The sequence below is a fragment of the Equus przewalskii genome, chromosome 26 (assembly GCF_037783145.1).
Source record: "Equus przewalskii isolate Varuska chromosome 26, EquPr2, whole genome shotgun sequence".
In the NCBI taxonomy this organism is placed as follows: domain Eukaryota; kingdom Metazoa; phylum Chordata; class Mammalia; order Perissodactyla; family Equidae; genus Equus; species Equus przewalskii.
Window position 1 is genome coordinate 12,874,364 of NC_091856.1, and position 7,711 is coordinate 12,882,074.

Consider the following 7,711-nt stretch of genomic DNA (forward strand, 5'->3'; position numbering starts at 1 on the left):
CCAGATATGAAGGACTTCAATTAGATCTGAAAAACATTTGCATTATCACAAGAAATTCCAACATTAAATATATTGACAGAAGAAAAGGATGGGCTGTTATAGTCCTTAAATACAATTTCAACTATTATGAATTGTGGAATAGCTGTAACACAATGGCTTAAATACTTTTTTGTGACCTCCTCACGCAAACAATTTTCAAAATGATCTCTTCGTGCAAATAATGATCATCCTCTTTAATGGCAAATATGCAAAATTTGAAGAGATCATTATTAAAAATTTTGATCAGGAATTGAGTTTAGCCATTTCAAGCATCAAACTTGATATAAAAAACTTATATTTCCAGAAGCAAACTCATTTTCTCATTTAAAAAATCAACAATATTCTATCTGGGTGTTTCATGCAAGCCTAATGTCATCTTTCTCAATTTTCAGTTTTCCTTGTAATTACATAATGTAAAAAACACAATAAAATGATTTTTCACCTCGTCCTACATAGAAGTCCCCACAACCCCTTCAGCCTACCCACAATACACTGTAAAAATATTACCATTTTTTGTATGAGCAGTAATCCCGTGCACATGGTCTAATTATCAGCTTAGGTATGGACTCCTTGCAACACTATCTTGAGTCAAGTGAGGAAGCTTAGAGGGAAATTTTCTTATGAAAATATTGCTTCAATGTACATATTTTTAAGTGTGCATGCTCCATCAAAAACATATTGAGGACAGCCCTGTGGCATTGTGGTTAAGTTGGCGCACTCTGCTTCAGTGACACTGGGTTCATGGGTTCGGATCCTGGGCGCAGACTTATGCCACTCATCAGCCAAGTTGTGGTGGTGACCCACATCTAAAGTAGAGGAAGATTGGCACAGATGTTAGCTCAGGGCAAATCTTCCTCAGCAAAAAGAAAGAACACATTTATTGTGTATAATGTGTCAAAAATGTTTCCTAAAAAATTTGATCCTCAACTATAGATCTCAGCTCTCAAGATTCTTGCATGAATCTCATCTTGGGAGGATTGCTCCTGGCCACCTCATTCCTCAGGATCCTCCCTCCGGCAGGAAGACACAGAACAATCTGGGCACTGCACTCTCCCAGAGGTTTGACATTACCACACCACGTTTTCTTATTTGGTCGTTTGGCCACTTTAAAACAACAAAAACAACTTAATTTTAGTATATTCTTGGGCTAATTTCACTATTGTCAGTATGTAATCTTTAAAAATATTTTCTCTACTCTTTTAACTTATTTATAATATTGTATCTTTCTTCTTAGCCTAGCCCGTTGTGGAATGGGAGGATTGAAAGATGAAGGTACTCAGAGATTTTCAGAAAAGGCCTCACATAGGTGACCCAAGTCAGCGACACATGCGGCCCCAGCCTTAGGAAGCCTTGCTGAGTTTCTCCTCCGCTATCATTCATTGTTCACTCCTATGTGCTAGGCACACGCTACTGCTACTTATTACAATGACCCTGCAAGATAGGTATTAGTAGATCCAACGTACAGATAAGGACACCGATGCTCAAAGTGACTTAGCAATTACCCAAGGACGCATCTCTCGTGAGTAGGTGAGCGTGTCAGAGTTACAGCAAGATCTGTTTGATTTTGAACCTGTGCTCTTTCTACTTGCACAGTACTTCTCACACTTTAAGATGCTTCTAAGTCACCTGAGCATCTTAAAATGCAGATTCTAATTTAACAAGTCTGGGGTGTTGCCCGAGAGTCTGCATTTCTAACAAGTTCCTAGGTGAGGCAGATGCTGCTCCCCTGACACACAAGTCAAAACGTGCACATGGTCTTAGCCAGGCCCCTCCGTACTTTGGCGTCAAGGGAACAGCCAGATAGAGCTGTCGAGGTTATCATTTACAGCTGATTTCGCCCTCTTTCCTCGACTGGCTTTTGATCAGGGTTCCAGTGGATGGCTAGCAAGAGCTAATTACAATCCCAACTAATTCACTGTGTCAGTTGCTATTCATTAACAAATTATGTTCCTGACAAACTGCTCTAGTGTGGTACCCTAAGTACTGTAATTAAAATCGCGGAAAGTTGCATGTGGGCCTAATTGATTTCCTTAATGTATTACTCAGACTAAACATTCCATTATTTTCTGTCTTGATGTTTATGAAGGGGCGGATCTGCCGCTGCCACCCAGGCGGCAGAGGGAGATGGGCTCTGGGCTCACGGGGAGCTTGCCTGTTCTTTGGGACCCGCTCGCTTCCCCAGCAGCGCTGCCTTAGCATTCAAATAACAGTGGTGATTGCTCTCCACCAGAAATATTCACAGAGAAAGGGATGGAGGGTGATTTGACTGATGCCTATAAATATTTTGTGTCCTCCTTGGATTTCCAGACTTTGCGAAAGTTGCAATGACTCCTTAACGGTCCGAGGGAGGAATGGAGAGATGTTCCCTGAGGCTGTTGCAGCCTCATGTCCTATAGGCTGTCCCTGTTAGCACTGAGCACCACAGGGCAGAACGGGAGGGGGAGCTGGGGACAATATCTACACTTCATCTGAAGTCATGTGTGATGCAAAAAAGTCTAAACGTATTTGGCAAATCTGGGATGCTATGGACAGCCAAAATGTATCCTGGGGGCTATTGCATTAGACTGCATGTATTCGTTCATTCATGTCTTCAACAGCCTCATAATGAGTTCCTAGTATGGACTAGGCCCCTCCCCCCAAAAAACCATGCAAAATAAGCACAATCATAATAGCAAACACTTATATATTACACCAGGCACTGTTCTAGGAACTTTAAACATATTAACTCATTTCATTCTTGCTGAGTTCCTGGTAGATACCCTTATTATCTCTGTTTCACAAATGAGAAAACCAAGGCAACAGAGAAGGTAAGGAACTTGCCTAAGGTCACACAGCCAGTATTCAGATCCAAATAGTCTAGCTCTGACTGCTTGCTTGAACCTCTGTGCTATATACTGCCTCTCTTAAGCATAATAATAGCAGCTGAGGAGGATTTAGCCTGTCCTCATGAGTAATTTTATACTCACAAAAACCCTAATGAGGTACTGTAGTTATCCCCATTCCACAATTGAAGAAACTGAGGCACAAGGAAGTTGCTTAACTACCCCAAGGTTTCACGACTTGTAAGTGGCAGGTCAGAATTTGAGCCCAGGTCCACAGCCTATGTTCTTAATCTCTATGCATCTTAGATAGAACCAGCAGAGATCTGAGAAATCATACAGTGATCTGGGGCCTGCACGGCCAACAAAATTAAATAATTAAACTCCAGGTGGCCCTGCCCCAGATTTCCAGCAGATGAAAGTAAGACCCAGGTAGAAAGTGCAGAGCTGGGACGTGATACAGATGGTCCAATGCCTGAGGCTGCCCTTGACCTCTGTATTGTCACACCTCTTCCGTACCCACAGTTCTCTGATGCTATTTCCCTGCCCTCTGCCCCACTCACCCGCCCTCAGCATCCGACACAACAGGGTGGACCGCACATGTCTAAGGATAAACCTAGGCTGGCAAAACGTTGCATTATTCATGACACACTATACGTTGAAGAAACTAAAATGTGCTTAATTTTGGAATTTCACTTTCATTTTTTATGAGGGCACGCATCAAAAAAAGGCAAATTATAAAAGACAGATATTTCTCACATTTTCCTGATTCTGAAAAAAACGGTGTCAGTTCTAAGTTCTTTTGGAAGAATTGGACTATTTTGTGCGCTGGAACAGGAGACTGGGCTTTTTCAATAGGTGATTTCTCACGCTGCACTGACGCGCTCAATGAGGACTCCCGTCATCCTCTGGCTGCCCCAGGCATGACGTGCTTCACGAGTGCTTTCCAGCTCTCTGCCTGGCTCTGGAACCACAGCTTGACATGACTCATCCCCGCTACCCTCTGAGTCACTTCCCGTGTCGCTGGTTCACATGCTCCCTCCTCACAAATCGATTCTTTCTGCTTCTCTCTGACCAGCGCCTTTGCCTACACCCCATTGCAGGCTTCCAGATCATCTTCTTCCCAGACTTCCGCCCCAGGCACCAGAAATTCCTTTCCCTCCGGTTTCTGGGGATGATCTGACTACATGCCATCCTTGCTGAGTTCCTTCATTCAGCAGTTTCCACTCATTATTAAGCACGTTTTCCTCTCAGATAAACCAACTGTGTAGCCTTCTGTGGGAATGTCCCACTGGTAGGACAAAGTGATGTTTCATTCATCACTTTAAACACATAATATTCTTCAGCTGTTTTTTAATGCACATATATCTGTACATATATTTATACTTTAATGGTAGCAGCCAATACCGTACATTCTTATTATATTACTAAGCAAAAACTGGTTTAAGTTCAGAGTCATGTAGACATATTCATTCCTGGAAACTCAATTTTCAATTCTTCCGCAGGATCATGGAGCGTTGATGTCTTAGCTGATAAAAATGCTGTCGAAAGTTAAAAAATCGCTGCTGGGGGAGCACTACCTTTCAACAAAAGAGTTCTTAAAAACACTTGACAGAACTCGGTTGCATATGACAGATTTTTCCTCTACACAAGTCACCGTTTGCAAGCAAAGAAGGAGGCAGTGCAATCGTCAGGAAAACTTCAACGCTTCTTTTCAATTTATTTGATATAAAAGAAAACATCTGGTTTAGGCTATGAGCTCAGAATGCAGACTATGTGTGAGGCAGGGATGCTGGTCCCTAGTAAAGACAGAAGCTCTTTTTTTCTCTGCTGGAATTGCCGTTGGGGAAGTTGCTGGCACTTTTTAGTTTTGGGAGGCTGAGAAAGCTCTCAGAATCTTTGGAACAGATTCCTTCTGTTTTTGGAAAATTACCAGGACTGGCCCTGTGGTTACATAAACATAAAGCAAGTACCCACCCACTGTCCTTGGTGATAGCGATGAAGTCACCGTAAGTCTGAATGCTGATGCTGCAGAGTAAGACGCCAAGGATGCTGCTCAGTGATGTCAGTGGGGTATCTTCAGCCAGAACCCTGCCCTTGAGGAAGGTGAGAAATGCTTTGCCTAAACGTGAATCCAGAGCAGGACCGCTGGTATTGAAGTGGTATTTAAGGAGTAGATAACACCAACATTGTGAAATGTCTTTGCAACTTTTTTGATACACAGTTTTAAAAAAAGATATTTTATGTTTTTGTTTCTGTTTTTTTTAAAGATTGGCACCTGAGCTAACAACTGTTGCCAATCTTCTTTTTCTTTTTCTGCTTTTTATCCCCAAATCCCCCCAGTATATAGTTGTATATGTCCTTAGTTGTGGATCCTTCTAGTTGTGGCATACGGGACGCTACCTCAACATGGCCTGATGAGTGGTGCCATGTCCGCGCCCAGGATTCGAACTGGCGAAACCCCGGGCCGCCGAAGCAGACTGTGCAAACTTAACCATTCGGCCACGGGGCCGGCCCCGATATTTTATGTTTTACACAGTATTGCAGTAACACATGCCACAAATATCTAACACAAATAAAAGTTTCATGAAGCAATACTTATCCTTATTATGTGTAACACTGATATTTCTATATATTCTATGTCATTGTTTTTAATGTTGGTTGTGGCTCATTGAACTCATCTGATGACCTGTATATGGGTCACAATTTGGAGGTTGAAAAACATCCCACTATTGTGGTTGCTTTATCTGAGCCCAGTGATCAATCTTTGGAATCCAAGAGATTAGGGACTTTGAGGTTTGAGGTTTGAGGACATATGGTAATAATCGTAATTTATTCTAAAACACTTCAATATAGACAGTGACATAAGACATATGTACCAGTTCGTTTCAGCTTTTACTCTAGGGACAGCTGGGGTGGTCAGCTGGCATCGTCATCAGCAGTCCATCCACCAGTGTTTCTGCCATCTATATTTCAATCAATAGTCAAGCCTTTGCTAATTTGCACATAGAATGTCAAAATGGGTTTCTATTGTGAAAAATGGTGTCCTGTTGATCAGCATAACAAATGTCAGAAATGGGCTTTTATTAGTGAAATTAAAAGTATTCTTTGTCAAATATATTTCAATAAAAAATTTTTAAAAAGAACACATAAAAAATGTTTCTAAGAATGCTAAAAAAAAGGTGGGTTTTTTTTTTCCTTTGGTGGGGAAGATTGGCCCTGAGCTAATACCTGTTGCCAATCTTCTTCTTTTTGTTTGAGGAAGATCATTGTTGAGCTAACATCTGTGCCAGTCTTCCTCTATTTTGTATGTGGGATGCCACAGCATAGCTTGATGAGCAGTGTGTAGGTCTGTGCCCAGGATCTGAACCTGTGGACCCCAGGCCACCGAAGTAGAGCATACAAACTTAACCAATATGCCACCTTGCCAGCCCCAAAAAAGGTATTATTAATATGTGGACTGGCTAAAATATCTCTACCCTCACACAATCAGGGTGTCAGAATCCAGAGAGCCCAGTAGCCTATAACCCTAGGGAGACTTGGTTGCTAAAAGGCTCTGTATGCATCACTGGCGTGTGTCCTTCGATGTGGAGTATCCTTGTCTGATATTGACTGAAAGAGTGTCAGAATCCTACCTCTGCAGTCTTGGCTCTTATCTCCCATGAACAGAAGTTCATGCAAGATGTTCATCAGACCATCCAGAAGGCCAGACACAGGCTTCGACTCCCTCAAGCTTCCAGAATAGACAGCTGTTTTGCGTCTGCTCGCTAGTGAATGTGTGTTTAGCAAACGTCTGCTCACGTGATGGAATTTGGTCTGAGACGTGCTTTCAATAGAACATGGTGGCTAGGTTATGGGGGAGGGGCAAACTGTCACCCACCTCAAACTCCTTTGGGTGACTAGTGTTATCTTTAAAAAAAACCCTAAGAGCTGTGATTACCAAATTGATCAAATCCAGTTCATAGACCCCTTCTGCACTTGCAAATCTACGTGGAGAGCAGGAGATCCTGGAGAAGCAGGTCACTTTGGGGGTGAATGGCTGAAAAACACAACTGGCAGAACAGATACGTAGAGCGTGAGAGTGTTCTCTTGACTCCCAGAATTCAGTTGGTGAGAAAAACTTGGCAGAAGAAGGATCTTCAAAGGGTGGGGACTTAGGGTCATTTTACTTTAGATCATAAAAGGAAATATGACCTTATTTGGTAATCAGAGGCTAGTGAAGCCTGGAAATCCATAAGTCACGTTCGGAACCACATTATATAACAAGAAGGATTTTGTTGACATTCCACTCTACTTTAACGCTGGTGTTTTAGTTATGAAGTTCCCTTTCTCAGGATAATACTGTGGGAGGAAAAGTGGCAGGATTCCATTAGAGCTTAAGATATATCCATTGCTGAGTTTCAGACCCTCCTGATGAGGCAAACAAAGTGACAGGCCACAGTGAATAACCACTGAGGAAGGGGCTTTCTGCATTTTGGGGCTATTTGGAAGGAAGTTAGTGGAGATGGTCTGAAAAGCATCTGAGAGAGATGAAGATGAAATGAAGGATTTGGGATCTGGTTTGCATCTCACTCCCTGGCCCAGCCCATGAACTAGGTCTGGTCTCTCTGGCCTCAGGCAGAATCAAAAGGAGACATGAGGATATTGCTCCCAGTGCACTGGACCTTGGAAATGAAGTGTAACTCAGACTAGGGAAGGGATCTTCTCATTATGGCTGTATGGATCCAACACTGAGCAGATCCAGGGGAGCGCACAGCTGCTTGGGAGCTAGAGAGTCTTGGGTATCACTTAGAGAGCACAGACATCAGCGTTGTCTCCCAGGGCCCTGACATCAGTGACAGGACCACCGGCAT